Here is a 10,410-nt window from a genome sequence, read left to right on the forward strand (position 1 = left end):
ATGTAAAGGACCTTATGTATCTTTTGATCCTTCTCAAAGAAAGATGACAACACAAACCAATGACTTCAAACATTTGCAAGTCTGATCACACAAACAGCACGGCTACTGAAAAAACGATGTTTGCGATGGGAAATAAAGCAGAAGACAATGGGACCATTGAGTTCTGCCCATCCTTGCTGACGTCCGTGCCGAGGCTGATGAAAGCGGCTTTTGGTAATTGCAGTATGGCAGCTCTTTAATGGAAGTTTAAGTGTGGACGCATCACATGGCATCAAAGTCAGTTCTGTTTCATCGGAGCTTCGGTTTTGATGCTTTTGTTGAGATACAATATGAATAAAATATTGATAATGTCTCAATAATAATAACTGCTGGATATATGTGTAACGGGGGGGTTAGGCAGGACCCAAGTGCACAGACTGACAACGGTGACAGGGCATTCTAAAGGTTTATTGTTGGCACAGATGATCAGGATCGGGCAGGCAGAGTAAACAGGGGCAGGCCAGAGTTCGGGGACTGACAGGCAATCAGGTAGACTGGGGGTTTCGTCGGCGGGCAGCTAGTTGGGCAGGCGAGGGGTCGTATCAGGAGGGCAGACAGGCAGGCGAGGAGCAGGAAACAGGGAAGCAGACTATGGCGAGTGGATATGGCGAGTGGATAGTGCCTATGAGGCTTCGGACCAGGTTTTGTGCAGGTTAAGTTTGGAACATAACCCGGTTTTGGGGATTTAAAGCTGCGTTCACCGCAGATTCCATGTGTTCACAATGGCATGCCCTTTTGATGAGAGCCCTGTTGATACCGGAGCGCCAATTATTCGTGCAATCCACCGGGAGAGATTTATAAGACCACGACTATATTCGGATGACTTTTTGCTGGAGAGATACAGATTCTCACGCAAATCTTTAATATATTTAAATAGCCTTCTCTCTAGTTCAGGCGTTCTCACGGCGACGTAGGGTAGCAGGCATCTTAGTGGCGACGAACTTATCCACACGTCGAGAGTAGACGTACATTTTGTCTGAATTTCCTTATGTACGTCGCCGTGACACCGCCGCCGGTGGACGGATCTTCCATGCCGTCGCCGTGACGTCGCTGCTGGTCTCTCGTCTGCAGTCCCAATCAATCCCATTCAAAATTTCACACGTTCCCACGGCGACGTAGGGTAGGCTGCTCCTTCGCCTCTTCCAGGGAATCCTTAGGTTTGGCACTATCCACTCGCCATAGCAGACAGGCCGGCAGGGACTCGACAACAGGCGGGTGGTCAGACAGGCGAGGGTTCGGAAACAGGCAGGATCAGCGTTGTAGAAACAGTTCTGGAGTTGCGGGAAAGTTCTTTGAGTAACGAGAGACGATCTGGTAGAGGCTGAGTGGAGAGAGGATTTATATAGAGGGAGCACGGGTAAAGGTGGTTGGGTTTATTAGAGGAGATCACGGTGGCAGGCAGGTGAATGGGAAAACCAGGGGCGGACCATGACAGTAGCCTTAGGCCTACCCCCCCCGGCAAGGGACGGCTCCAGGCGTCCTAGATCGAACAGGGAGGGTGGAGGGGGCCCGGAGGAGGGTTAGAATTCCTCCGAGGCATTGGAGATTGCGTCCTCCGTAGACGAGGTGGACGCGACATCCGAGTGCCTTCTCCTCGGGAGGTCAGAAGAACCACCCGCAGATGGAACCGTAGCGGGCAGACGAGAGGACGGGGCAGGTTGGTCAGGATGGGACCGGTGGAAGACAGAGATGAAACGCGCGTCCACGATGAAGCGAGCCGGGATCCAGGAGTGCTCCTCCGGACCGTAGGCTACCCCTCCCAATCCACCAGGTACTGTACCCCACGTCCACGGCGGCGGGAACGAAGGAGGCGCCAGACAGTGTACACCCGTCCGCTGTCGACGAGCAGAGGAGGAGGAGGAGGCGGAACGGGAGGAGCCAGAGGGCTCTCCTGGACGGGCTTGACTCTGGAGACATGGAATGTCAGGTGGATCCTCATGGACCTAGGGAGCCGAAGGCGTCCCGCCTCCGGGTTAATGACACGAGTGATGGGGAAGGGGCCTACAAACCTGGGGGCCAGTTTGCGACTCTCCAACTTAAGGGGGAGGTCGCGGGTGGAGCGGTGGCGGCGGCAGCGTGGCGGTCCGCGGATTTGGTCCCAGATGCGTCTGCAGCGGCGAATGAGGGCTTGTGCAGAGGCACAGGAGGACTCCTTCTCTATGTCGGGAAACAGGGGTGGCTGATAAAACTTCAACAGACACCCGCCTTCAAGTGAGTTAACGTTTGTCAATTGAGTAGGTCCAGACTCTCTGTGCAAATGAAATGAAGCACGAGTCTGGTAGGACCAGGCTAGGTCTACACAATACTCTTCATTATATTAATTCTAATAATATTCTCTTAATGAGCAATCCTACCTGCACACTCTGGACCTGTGGGCTCATGGTGCTTGGTGATGCATCTTGTATCTGAGACAAAGACAAAGACAAAGTTTGTGGCCAGTTATGTGGCGTCGCATCATAATATTATTTAAATTATGTAACGTGAGGTTAGACAGGCTATATGTTACAACGCCAACCAATTCATTGACTTGATAGGCTAATTAATTCTCTTGAACGATGCAGGTAAAGTTGCATTTTGTTCAACATCTTGTCGTACCCGTTTCATCGTTTTCATTGGTCGTTTTAGACCGCGAGCACGTTTGATTGAAAAAGCTGCCGATGTTTGCACATTTGGCTGCATGTGTCTCCAGGGCTTTTCTATTTTTAATCCTCGCTTTTCTGCGCCACCCTTGCTCTTTTTATTTTCCATGTTGCATTATTATTTTCCTTACACGGACGTTGTGCACGGACGTTACGTCAGGCTGCGTCTGCGTCTGTTTCTTGTTGGTGGGCGTGCCCTTAAGCTGCGTCCCAGTTTCATTGACATGATCAAAAAGACCGCCAGCTCCCTGATATGATGACAGATGACAAAAGAAAAGAGCTGCAAGTGGAGACGGCCCAGCGACAGCGGTAAAAGCATACACGTGATACCCACTCAGTGCCATGACTGAACACCGGCACAAAATAAATCAAAATAATAATTGAACACCGGCCCTCGCAGCCCAAAAGTCAGACCGGCCCAGCGGGAATTGTCCCGGTCCTCCCGATTAGCCACTCCGGGCCTGGGCCTGTGGATGAGCAGGTGAGGGTGTTATGCGCATACTCTACCCACACTAGCTGGTCGGACCAGGAAGCCGGATTGCGGTTCACCAGGCAGCGAGTGTGCTCTCCAGATCTTGGTTCACCCTCTCGGTCTGTCCATTGGACTGGGGATGGAAGCCGGAAGACAGGCTGACGGAAGCCCCAACTAGGCTGTAAAACTCCCTCCAGAAGACCGACGTGAATTGGGGCCCCCGATCAGAAACGACATAAGTAGGCAGTCCATGGAGGCGGAAGACGTGGTGGAGGGCCAGTTCCGCAGTCTCCCTGGCAGAGGGGAGTTTAGCAAGGGGAATGAAATGGGCCAGCTTACTAAATCGATCGACGATGGTGAGGACGACAGTGTGGCCTTTGGACGCAGGTAGACCAGACACAAAGTCCAGGGAGATGTGCGACCAGGGACGATGGGGGATGGGCAATTGATGCAGGAGGCCGGCTTGTGGGCGGCGAGAGGTCTTATTCCGGTTGCATACAGGGCAGGCATTGACGAAGCCCCGGACATCCTTCCCCAGAGACGACCACCAGAAGCGTCGCTGCAGGAAGTCCCGGGTCTGCTGGATGCCGGGATGGCAGATGGGCCGGGAAGCATGCCCCCACTGGAGCACATCCCCACTGGGGGTGAAGTGCCCGGAAGCAGATCGATGGCACAATCGTAGGGACGGTTAGGAGGCAACGAGGTACCCTTAGCCTTATTGAAGGCTTCCCTCAGGTAATGGTAAGCTGCAGGGAACCCGGAGATGTCCGAGGCTGGGGCAGGAACGAGGGGAACAGGCGTCCTGAGACAGGACTGCTGACAGGTCACTCCCCAATCCCGGACGGAACAAGTAGACCAGTCAATGTTGGTGGTGTGCCTGCGAAGCCAGGAGTAACCCAAGATGACAGGCTGGCTGGGTGTAGGCAGAAGCAGGAACTGGATGGTCTCCCTGTGGCCCCCCGGCAGGAGCATGTGCACAGGGTTTGTCCGAGAAGTTACCATCCCCAGCACGTGTCCATCCAGGGCTCTAGCAGAAATCGACGACGGCAGTCTCTGGCCGGAGTCCCAGCCGCAGAGCGAGGGACCTGTCCATGATGCTCTAGTCGGCACCTGAATCGACGGGGGCGGCTATGGGAGGGGAACCGGAGGTTAGCAGGAGCTCACCGGAGAGGCTCGGTCTTCTGGGAGAGGTAGAGTCTACTACGGAGCTCACCAGTATGCCTCTGGTTACTGGGAACCTGGGGAGAGGAGGGCTACGTGGCTGGGTAGGACGTGACGGAGCCTCTGAACAAAATATTGATAATGTCTCAATAATAATAACTGCTGGATATATGTGTAACGGGGGGGTTAGGCAGGACCCAAGTGCACAGACTGACAACGGTGACAGGGCATTCTAAAGGTTTATTGTTGGCACAGATGATCAGGATCAGGCAGGCAGAGTAAACGGGGGCAGGCCAGAGTTCGGGGACCGGCAGGCAATCAGGTAGACTGGGGGTTCCGTCGGCGGGCGGATAGTCGGGCAGGCGAGGGGTCGGTATCAGGTTCTTTGAGTCTTTTTTTTTAACATAAAACAAAAATATGGTCACGTAAATAAAATATACAAACGAACAGAGCTTCGTCTCCCCGCGACCTTATATCGATTGAGTCTACAACGTTCTCAAAGATTCAGCCAATAAGAGGTAGCAATGGTGTTGCCATGGCACCTGGGTAAACAAATGACAAGGTGGTACCGTCGAATTTGTGCGCTTTCTCTGTCTGACGTATCTTGGGTCATACCATTCGACGTGGGGCCACTCATATATCCCCCTACATTTCCGAAAATAGACTTGACCTCCATCTGTTTATTGGATAAACGCATTTCCCAATCCCAGGAGCCTTTGCTCCATTCTACGTCAATTCAAGAACAAACAAAGAAATTAAACTGCAGTTCGTATTTTTTATTTATGACCATGAAAGTTCTGTAATGCCTGAATTATGAAGAATTAAATGTAAAGTAAAATAACAATTATAAATATAAAACCATGAATGACATATAGAGAGTAAGCAAGTGGTATAAATATTGGTGGGACGTTTGGTTATACACAGGGCTGTAGTGGAGGGTAAACGCACGTAAACGCCGTGTATTCTGCCGTTGGAATAATCGGAAGTAAATTCACCATCATTTTAAAACACCTAAGACAAGGTTTCATATTGTTGAACAAATAAACGCTGTAATCTGAATCATTTTCATCTGCGCTGTGTAGGCCTATGCTATTATGGTCTGTGACCCTCCAATCAGTGCCTTGCGGCTGCGGCAGCGACACCAATCAGGATCAGGATCCAGGAAAATATGTAAACAGGAAGTATGTAAACACATGGCACTGCGCGTTGTGGATTATCATGCCTGCCTACCTGTCATTAATTAGCCATGGATATCAGGCAATTTTTGAAGAGACCTTCGAGTGCTCCCACTCCAACAGATGCCCGAAAAAGGCCTCAAGTACAAAGTAAGACTGAAGATGATCAATTCACATGAGTTGTTTTTGTGATTTATAAATCAATTTTACTTGACGAACTATTAAGTGACTACGAGCATTCAGATTGGCCAATGCGTAGTCATGCTATCCGTGTACTACCCACGTCAAAATGAGTGAAAGTCAGTCAGAGTTTTACTATCCATATTAAACTCCGGTTTCGGCGTATCAACTTCGCTATAGCTTGGTCGCTATGTTAAAGCCTCAATTTGGAGATGCGAGGTTGGCGGTTGCAGCCGTGGACTCCGCGGCTGAACCGTGGATCGGGCGGATGACGCGACAAAAAAATATATTTTAATTAAATTCGGGCGGTTGGCGGTTAAACCAATAAAAATATAAATATTTATAAATATTTGTATTTTATGTATTATAAATATTTTTATTTTATTATTTATTTTCTTTAAAGTTATTTTCCCAGCAAACTGGCCTGTTCGCTAGAGGAGCAGTATGGGGAAACCAAGTTGAAACAACTTGCCCAAAGGTTCAGACTTGATGACAGAAAAATTCTTGAAGGCTATAGGGATTTTAAGGATAACTCAAGCATCATTCCAGAAAACCTTGCACCACTCCTGAATATCGACCATCTCATTCCAGTTAGCACTGCTGAGTGTGAGAGGGGGTTCAGCTTAAGGAACATCATAGTGTGCCCCCTGAGATGCAGTATGTACTTGGTCACAGTGTCGTCCTTGATGTTTATTCAACTGAATGGCCCACCACTCAGCCACCACAAAGTTCAATCCAACACGTATGTGAAGTCCTGGCTGGTGAAGCACAGGGGAGCCATGAACTCCAGAACACGCCCCTGCAAGGCAGGACCTGACGTGGAGGATAAGGAGGCCCTCTGGGTACTACTGTGAAAAGCATGCATACTAATACACACATACACACATGCCATAGATAGATAGTTCTTAATCTACACATACTTTTCTTTACTGTTGAAATTTGAATAACTTGAATAAACTACAAACACATTAATTCACTGTCATTGATTGATTTAATATGACTTTAATTGATAACATAATGGAATATAGCCAGGCTAGCCTTACAGAGTCGCAACACTTTGCGTTGCGTTGTGTCGAGGTCGGTCTGATCAAAAAAATCATAGTTTACCCACCTCTAATTTGACCACTACAGCCCTGGTTATACATTATAGTATATCTTGTCGATTTTCACGGGGGGTAGAGCCTAGAGATCGCTTAAATTATGCTCAGGGCCATCTCGCGGGGGGGCAGACACCTATGAGATTCCCTGTCAAATTACGTAATCTGACATAACGAACTAATCAAAACGAACAAATCGTTATAGTGAACTGAACTGAAAGAACTAGTTCCCGGAAAATAATCATTTTGCCCATCCCTTGTGGAGAGAGGATTTAGGTGAAGGTGGTTGGGTTAGGGAGATCAGGGTGGCATGCAGGTGAATGGAAAAAACCAGGGGCGGACCATGACAATATGCAAGTATACTTTGTGATAGACTAATTATAAAGAACCCCTACCATCTCAATTGATCCCTTTTCACTTACCAACACGTGCACAATAATAAGGTTTCTGGAGATTACGAGATTAGAAATGAATATAGAAGAAAATTCTCATAAAATTGATTGATAAATGAAACTGCAAGCATCATTAATCGGGGGCCATGCCCATCACAGACCACAACTACCTTGTTGTTTTTTATCAGTTGATGGTGGGGAAGCCTACTTGTATGTCAAAAGCCTGAGGCGCTCCGCTTCTTCAACGATCACTGTAGCGCCCCCTACAGTGCTAGTTGGATTAAATTTAGCCTGGTTAACCTTGACCTCTGTTTCTTTCACACCATGGTGATGATTTCCCTCAGTTAACCCCGCCTTTAGGCGCCTCACGTTGATTTGGGGGATTCAGAGTTTTGTGAGTTTAATTGACAGTAGATCACTTTAATGAAGGGCCAATCAGAACAGCCGTACAGCTTCCAATGGGGATGATGGGATTCCATTCAGAGGCAGACAGGATTCACAACACAGCGACTTCCCCTCTGAGGGTGGAGTAACCTCTTAGCCCTGCGTCGGTCCTGACCGTCCTGGTGATGTATCCACCGGAAGGGGAGGAGTTACGCGATGGAGCGATGAGACCCAGGATGGGCATGGGCAGGATGAGCAGTGTCCCAGCTGAAGAACGCCAGGAGCCAGGGCCGGCCCTGCCCAATTTGGCGCCCTAGGCAAGATTTTTGCTGGCGCCCACTTCCCCTTTGGATCGCACAGTTAATTCGACTACCAATGTTCATACACTCAGAGAAGCTGCAAAGCTATGTCTTTGAGACTCTTTTATTCTAGATAGAAAATTAAACACACAAAACGGATTACAAACCAAGTAACAAGCAATGAATCCTAAATACAATATGCTACAAAATACTGCAGACGTTAGAACTTTTATTAATCAAACACAGTAAAAAAAGGTCTTGCAAAACAAGTGACAATGAATCACTCATACAATAAGGTATGCACAAAATACTGCAAAGAAATGCATGATGTTTACTAAAGGCATTCATGAGCAAAATAATAGATATGAGTTCAGATTCAAATTAATGTATGTAGTATGGTTTATCTAGTTTGTTTCTAACCAGAGATTAAACAAGCACTCAAGTGAAGTGTAAAAAAAATACAATAATATAATATTACGTGAAAGATATGGGAAATGTAAGATATGCAAACCACGAACTATCATCCAAATCAGCTTGAAAATAAACACTGCTCCAACAATGGTTACTACAATGCATAGGATAATTTAAGGATAACACCCCCATTTTACTGAGGGTTACAAACTGTTTTGGACCTATGTACATAGCTGACATGTTTTGATTTTCATTGAAGCGTGTGGGTTTGGATTGAGCAGCGGACCAGCTAGAGGCTGTGTCACGTTAAAATTGTACCGGGGGCGAAAATTGTACCGGCCTACGTCATCGTTTGTTTACATCCTGACAACCTGCCCGGCAACAGACGACGCGATGCAGAAAACATGTTTCCAAACGACGAAATAACATAATACAGATAGCGGATCGCTATCTGTATTATGATAGATGGCGATAACACTTGTTTTTACTTTATATTTGTATTGTATTTAATTGTTTAATCGAAACAATAAAAAAAATTGCCCGCGAAACGGGCGATCGCGTCAAATGACGTAGGAGGGTTCTTGAAACATAATACAGATAACGGATCGCTAGATAACACTTGTTTTTACTTTATATTTGTATTGTATTGAATTGTTTAATCAAATTTAGCTAGTAAACTGAGTGTTTTAAACAGGTTTCATAGTCTAGAATGTTCAAGAACCTTCCTACGTGATTTGACGCGTCATTTGACGCGATCGCCCGTTATGCGGGCAAATTTTTTTATTGTTTCGATTAAACAATTAAATACAATACAAACCTGCTTAAAACACTCAGTTTACTAGCTAAATTCGATTAAACAATTCAATACAATACAAATATAAAGTAAAAACAAGTGTTTTCTAGCGATCCGTTATCTGTATTGTGTTTCAAGAACCCTCCTACGTCATTTGACGCGATCGCCCGTTTCGCGGGCAAAACATTTGTCATTTGACGCGATCGCCCGTTTCGCGGGCAATTTTTTTTATTGTTTCGATTAAACAATTAAATACAATACAAATATAAAGTAAAAACAAGTGTTATCACTATCTATCATAATACAGATAGCGATCCGCTATCTGTATTATGTTATTTCGTCGTTTGGAAACATGTTTTCTGCATCGCGTCGTCTGTTGCCGGGCAGGTTGTCAGGATGTAAACAAACGATGACGTAGGCCGGTACAATTTTCGCCCCCGGTACAATTTTAACGTGACACTGCCGTTCCTTTTCTTTTTTTAAAACAAACACTGCATGACTAGTTTACTCCGGTTAAGTTGTTTACACGTTGCTTGGCAACGCCCTGACAACTGTTGGCGGACTATTTGTATTTACTAAATAATAAAACCACATTTAAAACCTCAGATTGCTTCGATAAGTGAATAAATTAAACCAATAGCTCTTTTATTTTACATGTTATGATATGTTGTCTAATATTTATTCCGACATAACTACTGGTACTCTGGTACTAAGTAATATAAACATTGAAGTTAAAGTAAAAAAAAAAGACATATTTTTGGCGCCCCCTGCGGTTGGATGCGCCCTTAGCATTCGCCTATACTGCCTATGCCCAGGGCCTGGGCATAGTGGCTGGCCGTCTCAGATGACAGAGTGGGTCAGCGTCCCTCCTCCCCTAGTAAACAAAAACATAGGAGGAACAAGCTATAATGACACTCTGTAAGTTATCCTAAACACAAGTGTTTTGAAAGTCTCAATATTTATTCTGACTCAATAGTTATAGTTTATTTTCATACAACCATAAATTGTTATAATTTATTAATAGGCTATATAAAGGCTATTATTTAGTATGTTGTATAATTTTAATTTTCCTTACGTATTATAGTTATATTTTTCTATAATTCCACAATCATTTCAAAACGCATCACAATTTATTGTATCAAGGCTGGGCTGCCACACCTTAAAATCAATACAATAATCAATACTTCGCAGACGGCTCCGCGGGATAGCTCTGCTGTCAGCTCCTTTGTTAATATACACTCATAATAAGCAGGTAGGCTTACCTGAGGCGATCATAGAGCCACATTGTGACTTCAGGCAGCCCTGTTATGAAGATTATTGACATAAAAGAACAACAACAGTCACGTGACGCTGCGATGACGTCGTTGA

The sequence above is a fragment of the Gadus chalcogrammus genome, chromosome 14 (genome assembly GCF_026213295.1).
Source record: "Gadus chalcogrammus isolate NIFS_2021 chromosome 14, NIFS_Gcha_1.0, whole genome shotgun sequence".
In the NCBI taxonomy this organism is placed as follows: domain Eukaryota; kingdom Metazoa; phylum Chordata; class Actinopteri; order Gadiformes; family Gadidae; genus Gadus; species Gadus chalcogrammus.